At 44.0% G+C, this 15128-nt stretch overlaps 1 protein-coding gene across 1 annotated transcript in view; it reads right to left on the reverse strand.

The window, feature by feature from the left end:
• Positions 1-15128, reverse strand: part of col21a1 (collagen, type XXI, alpha 1) — a 639396-nt gene that overhangs the window by 390931 nt on the left and 233337 nt on the right. The gene's annotated exons all lie outside the window — the stretch shown is intronic.

Raw genomic sequence — 15128 nt, forward strand, 5'->3', positions numbered from 1 at the left:
TTGGTTAACAGAAAGCTATCAATCTCCGATTTAAAATTAACGATTGATCTGGCATTTGCAGAAGATAGTTCCAAACTTCTACCACCCTTTGTGTGTAGAAGTGTTTCCTAATTTCACTCCTGAAAGGTCTGGCTCTTATTTTTAGACTGTGCACCTAGTCCTAGAATCCCCAACCAGTGGAAATAGTTTCCATCTACCCTATTTGTTCCCCTTAATATCTTGAAAACTTTGATCAGATCACCCCTTAACCTTCTAAATTCTAGGGAATACAACACTAATTTGTGCAATCTCTCCTTGTAACTTAACCTCTGAAGTCTGGGTATCATTCTGGTAAACCTATGCTGAACTGCATCCAAGGCCAATATATCCTTCCTTGCCCAGAACTGCTCACAGTACTCCAGGTGTGGTCTACCCAGGGTTTTGTATAGCTGCAGCATAGATTCTACCCCCTTATATCTAGTCCTCTAGATATAATGGCCAGCATCCCATTAATCTTTTTGATTATTTTCTGTACCTGTTCATGACATTTTAATGATCTATGTACCTGGACCCCCCAAGTCTCTTTGGGCCTCCACTGTTTTTAGCTTTGCACCATTTAGAAAGTATCCTGTTCTATCCTTTTTAGGTCCAAAGTGGATGACCTCACATTTGCCTACATTGAAATCCATTTGCCACAGTTTTGCCAATTCACTTAATCTGTCGATGTCCTTTTGTAATTTTAAGCTTCCATCTACACTGCCTACAATGCTGCCTATCTTTGTGTCATCAGCAAATTTGGATATATGACTTTCTATGCCATCATCTAAGTCGTTAATAAATACTGTGAATAGTTGAGACTCCAACACAGTTCCCTTGGGACATCACTAGTCACCTCCTGCCAATTTGAGTACCTACCCATTATCCCTACTGCCTGTCTCTTGCCGCTCAGCCAATTTCCTAACCAGGTCAATAATTTACCCTCAATGCCGTGGACTTCTACTTTAGTTAACAGTCTCTTATGTGGGACCTTATCAAATGCTTTCTGTAAGTCCATATAAATAACATCCATAGACATTCCCCTGTCCACTACTTAATCACCTCCTCAAAAAGTTCAATCAGGTTTGTCAGGCGTGACCTACCTTTCACAAATCTATGCTGGCTCTCTCTAATCAACTGAAAATTTTCGAGGTGTTCAATCACCCTATCCTTAATTATAGGCTCTAGCAATTTCCCGACAAAAGATGTTTGGCTAACTGGTCGATAGTTCCCTGGTTTCCTTCTCTCACCATTTTTAAATAACGGAATGACATGTGCAATTTGCCAATCTAAAAGAGATTGCATGACAATGGGATGTGGGTCGAAGGTGTATGTTGCTACTGTAATGATCAGTAACATGTCATTCTAGAATGGTACACTAGGTGGAGCTGTATGTTTAAGAGTGGGTTACCCAGAAGGCAGTAGTCAAGATGGATGCCTGTACACTAGTCCACATGGCTGAATAAATGACCAGCTCAAGCTAGCTGTTCATAATGAAAACGTCTATTTATTTATGAACATAACATGGTACCAGGAGTGGTAATATCTGCTGAATATTGTGAAATGCGACATGGAGAATTTGAAGCCACTGGAGGGTTTGAAACTCACGGGGAAGGTCGACTGCAATTGGCAGACTTTCAAACAACAATTCAAACTCTATATTGCTGCCATCGGGTTCAGTACGATGCCAGACACAAGGAAAATAGCGTTACTGCTCACGGTTGCAGGCCCGCAGGCGATAGAGGTATTTAATATGTTTGTATTTGATCAAGAGGAGGACAGAGAAAAAATGGACGATGTGCTAAAGAAGTTTGATACACACTGTTCTCCCAAAAAGAACGAGACCTATGAGAGGTACGTGTTCCGTTCACGGACACAGCAGCAAAATGAGACTTTTGATAGCTTTGTGACCGATCTGAAACTGAAAGCACAGACATGTAATTTCTCTGAACTGAAATCATCCATGATTCGTGACCAGATTGTGTTTGGTATTCATGATAAAAAAGTCAGGGAACGTTAGTTGAGAGAAACCGAACTAACATTGGAGGATGCTGTGAAAATATGCCATGCCAGTGAGCTAGCTCAGCAGCACACAAAGACTTTCAGTGAAATTAATAATGATGCAACTGTAATGAGTGACTGTGCTGCTGTCGGTGCTGTGTCCTACGAGGGGAAGAAACATGGGCAGAACAGAAATGCAAAGCAATCGGAGGATGGAATTTTTAATTGTAAACTCTGTGGTTACCAGCACCAGTCAAGACAATGCCCAGCGTTTGGGAAAAGGTGCACAAAATGTAATGGAAATAATCACTTTGCCAAACAATGCTTTTCAAAAGTAAAAACAAAGAAAGGGCAACAAGTCAATGTGATTGAGGACACTGATTTAAGTGAGACATTTTTTGTAGGAATGGTGTCATGTGACAATATCAAAAAGGATACAGAAAATGTGCAGCCCTCAGGAATGGACAATGCTGAACATAAAGTTAATGCAGTAAAAGAGGACAAATGGATGATGCCACTGCAGGTAAATGGAGCATTAGTTACATTGAAACTAGACACTGGGGCAAAAGCAAACTTAATCAGTATGAGTGACATTAAAAATATGAAAGAAAAGCCCAAAATACAGAAAAAATCAGTGCTACTGAAGAACTATAATGGACAGAAAATAGATAGCTTAGGTGTATGCAGACTTAAAGTGACAGTGAAAGACAAAGTGCATCATCTCATGTTTTCTGTTGTGGCTGAAGGACTTGATTCACTACTAGGTGACAAAGCTTGTGAGGACTTAGAACTGGTCAAGAGAGTCTACTGTATAAACTGTGCCATAAGCAGACCAGATGACTCAGTGGATTCTGTAGTGAGTAATTTCCAGGATGTGTTCAAAGGATTTGGAGTTCTACCATTCACTTACAAGATCCAGCTAAAGGAGGATGCTCAGCCAGTGGTACATGCTCCATGGAGAGTTCCAGCACCCCTGCGTGACCGGCTCAAGAAAGAACTGGACAGAATGACCACACTAGGAGTCATCAGGAAAGTCGAAGAGCCAATAGACTGGGTTAACTTCATGGTATGTGTAAGGAAAAAGAACAATGATCTAAGAGTATGCATGGATCCAAAGGACTTAAATGCAAACATAAAACGTGAACACTACCAGATTACCAAGCGAGAAGAAATCACCAGTGAAATGTCAGGTGCCAGATACTTCACAAAGCTCGATGCCTCACAAGGATTTTGGCAACTAAAACTGGATGAAGAGAGCACCAAATACTGTAACTTCAACACACCATTTGGCAGGTATTGTTTCCTCAGAATGCCTTTTGGGATAATATCTGCATCTGAAATCTTTCATAGAGCGATGGAACACATAATTGAAGGTCTGGAAGGAGTTCGGGTCTATGTTGATGACATCATCATCTGGGGCTCCACAATGAAAGAACACAATGAGAGACTGACTAAAGTGCTACAGAGCAATGTAGAAGTGCATTAGCGTAGAAATATATATTCACATATATTCTCTTATATTAAAATGGAGTCTGCAACTTTCAGAAGGTCAAAATGGCTTCACACGGAAACAGGCAGGTCCATATTAGGAAGCGGTGGAAGGAAAATGATATGACTGTCTTCAGCTTGCAGGCTAGGCAGTTCCACAAACAAGATAAGCATGGTAGAACAAAAGCATGATTACCGAAGGACATTTACTGTAAACATTGTATGAATGTCCAGAACCAAAATGAGAGACAAACTGTCTCCATTGTATAAGATTAGTTAACCTTATCCAAAGGTATTCCTGCATCATGACTATTGATTATCTGTTGGCTAACCATATCTTAAGACACTGAGGCTCCGCTGACCCTCTAGTCATCTTCTTGTTGACCTTAAACATTCCTTACTCATTCCTTTCTTAGATGTTTACTTCGTTATTAATTATGTCTCACTACCATGCCATGTGATAGAAGGTTTTGATCTTTGTGTATAAAAAGAGGTGTTATTGTCCATGTATTCGGAGAAGTCACGATAGCCTTTGTCTATGTGAAGCTCCCCTTGCTAGCAAGTAGAATAAATAAAAGTCTGCCTTTGACGATCACTTTGTTTCACAGAGTCTTATTGAACAGTCGAAACTTCGACAGCATACGCCGGAATGGACTGAAGCTCAACAAAGCCAAGTGTCAGTTTGGCATCCAGGAAGTCACTTTCCTAGGAGATAATCTATCTGGTAAAGGAATAGAGCCAGATATGGAAAAAGTAAATGCCATACTCAACATGCCCCGACCCACTGACAAAAAAGGAGTGCTACATGGGGATGATAAACTTCATTGGAAAGTTCATTCCTAACTTGTCAGCCAAGACAGCCTGTCTGCGAGACCTGCTACATAAAACAAATGAGTTCGCATGGACAGAAAGACATGAACAAGAGTGGATGAACCTCAAAACAGTGCTGACAACCACACCTGTACTCACCTTCTTTGACCCAACAAAGAGAATCAAAGTGTCAACGGATGCATCAAAAGATGGCCTAGGCTTGGTCTTGCTACAAGCAGAGGGTGAAGATTGGAAGCCTGTTGCCTATGCCTCCAGGTCTATGACTGATTCTGAGTGTCGATACGCCCAGATTGAAAAGGAATGTCTAGGCTTGGTAGTTGGACTAGAAAAGTTCAATGGCTACATATATGGACTTCCCACCTTCACAGTTGAGACAGACCACTGCCCACTGGTTGCCATCATAAAAAAAAATCTGAATGAGATGTCTCCAAGGATTCAACGACTCATGCTAAGCTGCAAAGATATGACTTTGAACTGATCTACACACCAGGCAAACACATAGGGCTGGATTTTCCTAAGCCCCTGGAGTCGGGTTGGAGGCGTGCGGGTGATAAAAATCGGAGATCCAGGGGTCCCGACCCCATCCCGCCTCCAACCCGCCTCCATGTCAATTTCATAGGAGTCGGGTTGCCGACAAGTGCTGGAACCCGACTCCCAGAGGCGGGAAGGGATTAAAGGCAATTAAACTGCCTGTTAACAGGTAGTTTTTTGCCTATTCGCGATTTTTATTGCTGGTTTGTGGGCTTCCCGACAGCTCCAAACCACGAAAAGTTTTCGAGGCGGGACGTGGGTCTGAGGTCTTGGAGGGGTCGAGATGCCCAGTGTTCAGGTGAGTGAGGGGTGCAGGAGTGCAAAGGTAAGTGTTTTGCAAGTGTTTAAAGTGTTTAAATAAGTTTAACTTACTTTTACTTACCTTTACAGGAGTCCTGCATTCCGGTGTCGGGAGTCGGCTGCAAGAACCACAGAAGCTCCGATTTTTAAAAAAAAATCAGCTTCTTGGTTTCTGCAGCAAAATGATTTTAAAGTTATCCTGAGAAAGGACTGAGGCTGAATTAGCAGTTTTTCAGTGCTTGACAGCTTCAAACAGCTGTTAAACACTGATATTTCATCTGCCAAAAGCTTTTGACAGATGAAATGTCAATCTCTGACGTCACCTGTTGCCGGGTAGCCCTTAATTGGCCTGCTGAGCCCACAGGGTGGGCTCAACAAGGTCAATCAGAGGAAAATCCAGTGGGTTGGCCACATCTCCATGGAGGCGGGACAACAAGCCCGAATGTGGGTTTCCCACCTCCAACCCGCCCCCGTAGCAAAATCCAGCCCATAGTGTTAGCAGATGCACTATCCCGAGCACCCACAATGAGTCATGTGAGCTCTACTGAGGAAGACGTAGATGTTCATATGAGTATGGTCACTGCTGCGCTGCCCGTGTCAGACACAAAATCAAAGCAAATAGCAGAAGAAACAGTAAAAGATACAGTGTTATAAACATTAATAAAGAACATTCATCATGGTTAGCCTAAAGGTTCCTGTCCAAAATACTATCACATCAGGTCAGAGTTGAGTGTCGCAAGTGGACTATGACTAAAACAGAACAGAATAGTCATTCCACAGGCTCTACGTCAAGACATGCTCAAAAGGATTCATGAGGGACACCTCAGAATTGAAAAATGCAAAAGGAGAGCAAGAGACACTGTTTATTGGCCTAGCATAAATAAGGACATTGAGAACATGATAGGCATATGTGAGACATGTCAGAAACACCAAAACAAACAAGCAAAGGAACCAATGATAGTAGCTGACTTACCAACAGCACCATGGCAAAAGGTTGGTATGGACCTTTTTCATTTGAATGGTAAAGACTATCTAATAGTGATTGACTACTATTCTAACTATCCTGAGATGGCGCTGCTCTCAAGCACCACAGCAAGCAGTGTCATAATGCATGTTAAATCCATCTTTGCCAGACATGGAATTCCCAGGATTGCTGTTAGCGACAATGGTCCGTGCTTCAACTGTAAGGAGTGGCAACAGTTTGCAGCACATTATGGCTTTCAACACATCACATCCAGTCCTCTGTATGCTCAGTCGAATGGTAAGGCAGAGAAAGGTGTTCAAGTTCTCAAACAGCTATTGAAGAAAGCAACAGAAAGCAAGTCTGATCCTTATCTCGCCCTGCTAAGCTACCGAGCCTCCCCTTTAGACTGTGGTTCTTCACCTGCTGAACTCCTAATGGGTCGCAAGTTGCGCACCACGCTACCCTGCTGTGCAAAAGAAAAGCAGAGTAAGGAACTGAGACAGAGACTTCAACTGTTAAAGCTGAAACAGAAATCACACTATGACAAGTCATCCAAAACTCTGAAACCATTGACAAGGGATGATGTTGTCAGGATTGAGGATCCAAATGCATGGAACAGGAAAGCTACAGTTCTTGAGGAAGTAGGACCAAGGTCATACACCGTTAGAACTGAGGAAGGACAGATTCTCAGGAGGAACCGCCGTTCCCTCCTGAAAACACAAGAAACTATCCAAGAGCAAATCGATGACAATGCCGCAACTGAATCTTGTCACTCACCACCAGAACAATCTAACACAAACACACATACAGGCGCTCATGAAAATACATCAGACCTACCTGTGCTGAGAAGATCCACATGTGAAGTAAAAAAGCCTGATAGACTTAATCTTTGAGTATAAAGAAAACTATAATAAAAGAATGAAAAGCTTAGAGTTCATAAAGTAAAGCTTTGAAAATGTGTTGACTGTTGTGAAGATGTTTATGTCGTTATGATTGATTGATATTGATTTTGTTTAACCTCTAAGGAAGGGGGATGTAATGATCTGTAACATGTCATTCTAGAATGGTACAAGGCAGTAGTCAAGATGGATGCCTGTACACTAGTCCACATGGCTGAATAAATGACTAGCTCAAGCTAGCTGTTCATAATGAAAACGTCTATTTATTTATGAACATAACAGCTACATGACTGGATGAAGTGGGTTTGATGGGCTGGATGGCCTTCCCATTGGAACAGCAGTAGACCATTCAGCCCCTCAAGCCTGCTTTGCCATTCAATTAGATCATGGCTGATCTGCACCTCCACTTACCTGCTGGATCCAGTTTACCTGCTTCACCCCCACGGCCCTTCAAATCTCCCCCGCCCCCACCGAAGCCCCCGATATCCCCCCCACCCCCAAGGCCCTTCCAATCTCCCCCCCAAGGCCCTTCCGATCTCCCCCCTACCAATGCCTCCGATCTCCTCCACCACCATCTCTTCTGATCTCCCCTCCGAGACCCTTTCGATCTCCTCCCCGAAGCCCTTCCAATCTCCACCCCGAAGCCCTTCCAATCTCCACCCCGGGCTCCCCAAACTCACCACCACCCCCCACTGCCCCGAAGCCTCCAATCTCTTTCACTACTGACTCTTCCAAACTCCCCCCCCAACCCCTGAGGTCTCCGATCTCCTCCCCCAGCGACTCTTCCGTTCTCGCCCCCAATCTCCCCTGCCCCCGCCACTCCCGAGGCCTTCATTCCTCCACCACTGACAATTCCTATCTCCCCCTCGAGGCCTCTGATTCCTCCTTCCCTCGTCTCCGCTCCCCGGCTGTGGCCTGGTGCCAAAGGCCTACCTGCCCGATAGCCAGCCAACCTCTAAGGCTGGCTGGCTGCGGCCAGAAAACGGAGACAAAAAATGTTAATCAGATCCTGCCGTTAAATTCGGCAGGACCTGAGGGAAACCCGTTGCCCAATCTCAAAACAGCCCCCTCCCCCGCCCCACCTCTGAGCTAATATCCAGCCCTACGTTTATGGATTATATCACTGGGAGAGGGAGGGAGGATCGTATACAAATTATGAAGAGGAGGGGACCAAGAATGGAGCTCTGGGGTACACTGTAGATGAATATACAGGCAGAGGAGAATATACCATTGGAGATAATATGGGGACTGAAATTTATCTCCCGTACATTTATGCTGAAGGTGCGTGCTAGGCGCAGAAGAAGTTGAAAAGTGGAATTGAATTTGCACATGTCCTGGATTTTCTGACAGGCATGAGCTAGGTGCTCTAAGCACAAACTCTATTACTACATTCATTTAGAAGCCTGTCTTTGCTCCTTTAAGAATTCTGATGGACTGTGTCATTGGTGCAAGATTGGCGCTGTGGTCTTTAAAAGTTGGAACAAAGCACACTCATGCAGGTGCAGTTACTGGAAGCAGTTTCAAAATTGTTCGTCCTAAAATTTTGGGGAAAGTATAGAGTTGGATAGTAAGGATCTAGAACGAAAGAGGGTTAAGAGAGCCGGTGGTGGGCTTTATGGCTGACACAGTATATTAAAGGCTGGGGAAAAATGGAGCAGAAGTTGCAGATTATGCGATGGATGAAGGCCTGATTAGGAGGAGGACTGTAGGAAATCTGGGACTTAAATAGCCGGGACAGTGGGGGCGGGGGCAGTCAATGGAGGCAGGTGCAGTTGTGTAGATGGCTTAGATGTTGAACACAAAAAATTCCATAAGTTCCTTCTATATTGTGTCCGAGATGATAATGGGGATACGGAAGAAGCGTTCGGTGGTGGGGAAAAGGACATATGTGAAAAGGATAGCGGGCATGGAGGATTAAATTATGAGGACAGGTTGCAAAAACATGGCTTGTATTCCCTTGCGTATAGAAGATTGAGAGAAAAGGCACTTACCTCCTGGATCCAGCAGTCCTCGCCTTCCTTTAGCCGACGGGTTTCGCGAGGCTTGGGAAACCTGGCCGGCCAAGGTTAAATTTAAAATGGTGGTTAATTCTGAGGCATGCAGCCTCATTACAATATTTAAATGACCAACCCGTCTCTTGCGGACGAGTTGTTTGCCCGCCCCCATCCCGCCTCTTTTAACACCGGAAGTGGGCGGGTTGAGGTTGGATTTCAGATTTTTTACATGTTTACTTGCCACCTGACCCAAATCCACCCATGGGGTCAGCTTTCTAACCAAGTCCCCCTTCTTCAGCTCTCACCAGTACTTACGTTCCTTTGGCCTTGATTCCATCAAGCATCCAGGAACCTCAGTTTACTACTGAATCCTGTGCTGAGCTTTCTCCTCTACATCCATTATCACTTTCTTCCACTTCTGCAGCATTACTCATCTCCACAACTAACTCCCCTTCAGGAAATTTGCCAGGTTCAGTGGAATGGCAGATGGTTGACTGCAAAGCCTGCCAACATTATGCTAATTATCCCAACAGAGAGGAAATGTTCCAGTCCTGTCTGTCCAAGTAACACAGGAAAACCAGTGTAACTTAGGTAGAATATCATCCCCTATATCTGTTACTAGAGGTAACTGCAGTTTTTATGCAGCTCACTCATTTTACAGAAATTGAGTATTACAACACTCAGTGAACATATAACAGCCACTTTCCACTGTTTTGTCCTTGGATACACCTATTTCTCAGACACAAAGCAAAGAAAAAAGGGGTGGAGAACTGGAGACCCATTACAAGTCACCACACTTTGTGTACTTTCTTTGCATTTCTGGGCACAGAACCCTCACCTAAAACAGGCAGAAGCATTTAAACTAAATGTTAAAGATGCAGGAGTGATCCCACAATGGCTCCCACATTATTTTTCTGTGTCTTTGTCTGTCGAAAGCACAAATGGGACAATGCTTGCTGAAAGTAGGTCTTAGAAGTTGTGCCTTGCACCATCTGATAGGAAGATCTAAAAAAGGGCTGCCAGCAACCTCCTCTCTCCCTCGGCAAAGAGAATCAGAAGGGCTTGAGGCTATCTAGCTGTTGCTTTTGCGCAGCAGTCGAAAGGCGACCATTACCACTGCTGCTGACCACCTAGGCAGGCAGTAGCGGTTAAAATTTCCTCCCCGATTTTGGCCACACCACCATTCTGAGGACCATTCTTGCACCAAACAGATATCAAAAGGGCATGGTAATGACATGATCCAGAATGACATGAACCCAGAAATACAGGTGCGTTCAGGTCCCTTTGGGCAAAGCACTGCCAAAGTTGCACAAGGTCAGGTTGGAGAAAAATCGGCCCTACACACTTTGCCCTAGTTTCCCGACTTCTTGCACGTGACAGAGTATCTCACATGCCACATGTAAACATCAGATAATTGTGGGCTACAAGCCTTCAATTGTTCAATGCGCGCCTACAGCATGCAAGGTACCACACTACATGGGAGCATCTGGAAAATCTACTCTTTTGTCTCAATATATCAATATTTCAACACAATGGGGACCTGGAGAGCATTTTAATTCCTGTTGAGAGTAAAATATAACTGATTACTTGATACTGCAGTCATAGCTCAATAATTGCCCCCATCTCACTCGGCAAAGAAAAATAAACAATTGAGGTACAAATAAGTTTAAATTTAAAATAATGGGCTTTTACGTAATAAAGAAAATAAAACCAGGTTGTATCTATGTTTTAAAGCATTTATCCTCCAATCTTCAATGACAGCTCTATGTCACGTGGCAGAATTAGTTGTATCCCCCTAAAAGAGCAAGTTAAAATTATCTTTTTCCATACAAATCTTGTAACAGTTCTTTTGCTATAATCTGTTTGCACTCTGCCTAGATTCCAAGACAATTTGAAAAGCTGGTAAATAATTCACAGCCAAGGGTATTCATGCATTACAAGCTGCTGAGGTGCAAAGGTGTACCGTCTTGCCAAACTGAAAGATGCTGTTCAGAACCATGTCTATTCTATCCAAGAGGGAGACTAGGACAAGTCACTCATAGTTTCATCAGTAAAAGCCTCAAACTCAATCTCCATCTTGTCTGAATGAGCAGTCTTTGCTGATGTTCTAGCCATATGTGAGCAAGATATACACTAAAGCTGCAGAAAGTAAATCCCATACTGAAAACAGGATGGCTCTGGCATAATGGCTGTGTGGCCAAATCCTGTGAAATGATTAGAGCCCCTGAGATCTCAAGACTGAAGTATGTTCAATGAAGCTATTATTAAAGTAGTTGGTGCCAGATGTTGGCAAGAAAGCATGTTGATTACCTCAAAATTGAGATAAGCAGGAAGATTGGCCGCAAGGATTAAATTGCTTTCCTGAACCAGAGAATCCATGCCAATCAGTGCAAAGCCAACAATGTAAATAGTTCCAGGCTCAATCCTGAGAACTTGTGTACACTCCATATCGGATGAACAGAAACCCTGCAGGTAGGGGTAGATTTCTCAGTAACTTGAACTGGAGACTTCCAAACATGGGTATGGCTTTCCAAATGTGTCAGACACACACTTGAGCTAAAAATAAATGTTTCTGCTGGAAAACATAAATACAGTGAAATTCCAATGGAAAACCCAGTTATGCAAATTTATAGGATCTAAGTAAAATATGGCAACACCAGATCTTTCTAACCAAGTATGTGAACAATATAAAGGTAACAAAAGAAACTGCACAAATTACTTAGAAAGCATCTTTAAAATCAGTAGCTTATCTTCTTAACTATCTCTTTAAATCATCACTTCTGTGGGTAAACATCTATTTCAGGCAAAGTAACACTGGCGGAGCAGAAGCAGCTCAGAGGAATTTCCTCTCCAATTTTTTTTAAAACTTGATAAATTATATATACATGTTTCAAATATGCATGATTAATTGATACTGAAAAGGGCAGCTTTCAGATTCAGCAACATTAGGTGACCTTCTGTCTCCTGTCTGTGCAGCTGTAACAATGCCTTACATAGGTCAAGCATTAACTTTGTGTAATAGAATCGTAATCCTGTATTCAGCATTGGTTCTGCACTTTTTCCATGTTATGTAATCACAAAATGAAACATAATGGTAAATATTGAAGTTATGTTTTTACCTGAAATTACTCAATGCAAAAATTCATATATTAAATTATTTATCACAACATTACAAATATTGATACAGAATAAAAATCTGATGGTTTTAAATTGCCTATAATAAGATCAGGTTAAACTATCTTGCAGTATCCTTTTCAGAATTTTTTGAATAAACTTTCTACGGTATAAAAAATGTTCTTGTTCCAAAAACCTATCATCATCTGTCTAACTGGTTTTAAATTTCTTGTAGGAGTTTTTATAAAAAGTTATATTGTTCAAAATATAATTATTACAACTTCAGGTCTGCTTTTCTCGAGCACAGTGCTGTCAGTCATTCCCATAATTAGTCTCAGTGTCTTACTATTGTGGGAGTTGACTCACCCTGCCTGACATCTACTCGCATAATAGCATGACCTGAGGGTGTAACAATAGTACCCCCTTGTGACCTGAGCCCAATATTGTGAATCTCTCTGAAGGTGGACCGAGCAAACTCTTAGGCCAGAATTTTGCCTACCTGGGCAGGTCCAGTGCGGGCAGTGGCCATGGTGAGTCACGATCCCGCTGCTGGATCCATCTTGCTGCTGAAAATGACTTTCCCTTAATAGGGCTTATTAAGCCCGCCCTGCGCGTTACCCAGCCGAATTAAATGGTACTGATCTGGTGATGTCATCGATGACCCGTTTTCAGCCGGGATTTTATAGGGGTCATGGCCATATTGGATTTGAATGTCAATGTAACATAATGCTGTCAGTGCACTTTAGCATTGGAGTGCTGCAAACACTGACAATGACTGTACAGAGGCAGAGGGCTGCACCCAGGTTCTCCGATGATATGGAGGGAGTCAGAGCATGCTGGGAGGTCCTCTTTCCTTCCAATGGGCAGAAGAAACCTCCCCAGGACACCAAAACAGCCTGGTTGGAGATTGCAGTGGAGGTCACCAGCAGGGAAGTGGTCAGGAGGACCTGGATGCAGTGCTGCAAATGTTTCAGTGATCTCATTAGATCAGGAAACGTGAGTACAAAGCCGCACTCAACTTCATCCTGCTGTGCCTCTCATCACATCCCCATCACTCTGCCTTCCCAATCCTATCCCTGCACATCCTTACTCACACTAACATAACTTGCACGTCCACTAATCCTTCTCTTTCTATCCACATTATGGTGTGGAGATGCCGGTGTTGGACTGGGGTGGACAAATGTAAGAAGTCACACAACACCAGGTTATAGTCCAACAGTTTTATTTGAAATCACAAGCTTTCGGAGCACTGCTCCTTCGTCAGGTGAAGTGGAGAGATGCATAAAGACACAGCTTATATAGTCAGAGAATAATGCCGGATGATTACAGGTAATCTTTCTAACTGCCATTTATCACACCTCGGCAGAGAGATAATCACAGCAATCAAAGGTGTGAATGGTGTCCAAACAGGTTAGTCAGGAAAACATTACATCAAAGAACAATGAGGTGGGGTCACAAGGGATCAAATGTTGCAGATGCTGGGGTCTGTATGAAAAACAAAAAACAGACAAAAAAAACATTTTTTTTGCTGGAAATCACAGCAGTCCGGCCGCATCTGTGTAGAGAGAACAAGCCAACGACGACTCGAGTCTGGATGACCCTACGTCAGGTGGGGTTACATGTAGCGTGACATGAACCCAAGATCCCGGTTGAGGCCGTCCTCATGAGTGCGGAACTTGGCTATCAGTTTCTGCTCTACGATTTTGCGTTGTCATGTGTCTCGAAGGCCGCCTTGGAGAATGCTTACCCGAAGATCGGAGGCTGAATGTCCTTGACTGCTGAAGTATTCCCTGACTGGGAGGGAACACTCCTGCCTGGCGATTGTTGCGCGGTGTCCGTTCATCTGTTGTCGCAGTGCCTGCATGGTCTCGCCGATGTACCATGCTCCGGGGCATCCTTTCCTGCAACATATGAGGTAGACAACGTTGGCCGAGTCACATGAGTATGTACCATGTACCTGGTGGGTGGTGTCCTCACGTGTGATGATGTTATCTGTGTTGATGATCTGACATGTCTTGCAGAGGTTGCCGTGGCAGGGTTGTGTGGTGTCATGGTCACTGTTCTCCTGAAAGCTGGGTAATTTGCTGCGAACGATGGTCTGTTTGAGGTTAGGCGGCTGTTTGAAGGTGAGTAGTGGAGGCGTGGGGATGGCCTTAGCGAGGTGTTCGTCGTCATCGATGACATGTTGAAGGCTGCGAAGAACATGGCGTAGTTTCTCCGCTCCAGGGAAGTACTGGACGACGAAGGGTACTCTGTTGGTTGTGTCCCGTGTTTGTCTTCTGAGGAGGTCTATGCGATTTTTTGCTGTGGCCCATCGGCACCCATGGACCAGCTGAACCAGGAACACTCCTCGCCACGATGGACATCTCGGCACTCTACACCAGTATCCCCCACGATGACGGCATCGCTGCGACAGCCTCAGTACTCAGCCAATCTCCAGACGCCATCCTACAACTCATCCGCTTCATCCTTGACCACAATGTCTTCACCTTCGACAACCAGTTCTTTACCCAAACACACGGAACAGCCATGGGGACCAAATTTGCACCCCAATACGCCAACATTTTCATGCACAAGTTCGAGTAGACTTCTTCGCTGCACAGGACCTCCAACCAACGCTATACACTAGATACATCGACGACATTTTCTTCCTATGGACGCACGGCGAAGAATCACTGAAAAGACTACACGATAACATCAACAAGTTCCATCCCACCATCAAACTCACCATGGACTACTCCTCAGAATCGGTTTCATTCTTGGACACACGAATCTCCATCAAAGACGGACACCTCAGCACTTCACTCTACCGCAAGCCCACAGACAACCTCGGGATGCTCCACTTCTCCAGCTTCCACCCTAACCACGTTAAAGAAGCCATCCCCTATAGACAAGCCCTGCGAATACACAGGATCTGCTCAGACGAGGAGGAACGCGATGGAGACCTACAGACGCTGAAAGACGCCCTCGTAAGAATGGGATATGATGCTC

The sequence above is a fragment of the Somniosus microcephalus genome, chromosome 9 (assembly GCF_052327205.1).
Source record: "Somniosus microcephalus isolate GS21.2 chromosome 9, FLI_Smic_1.0, whole genome shotgun sequence".
Classification (NCBI taxonomy): Eukaryota; Metazoa; Chordata; class Chondrichthyes; order Squaliformes; family Somniosidae; genus Somniosus; species Somniosus microcephalus.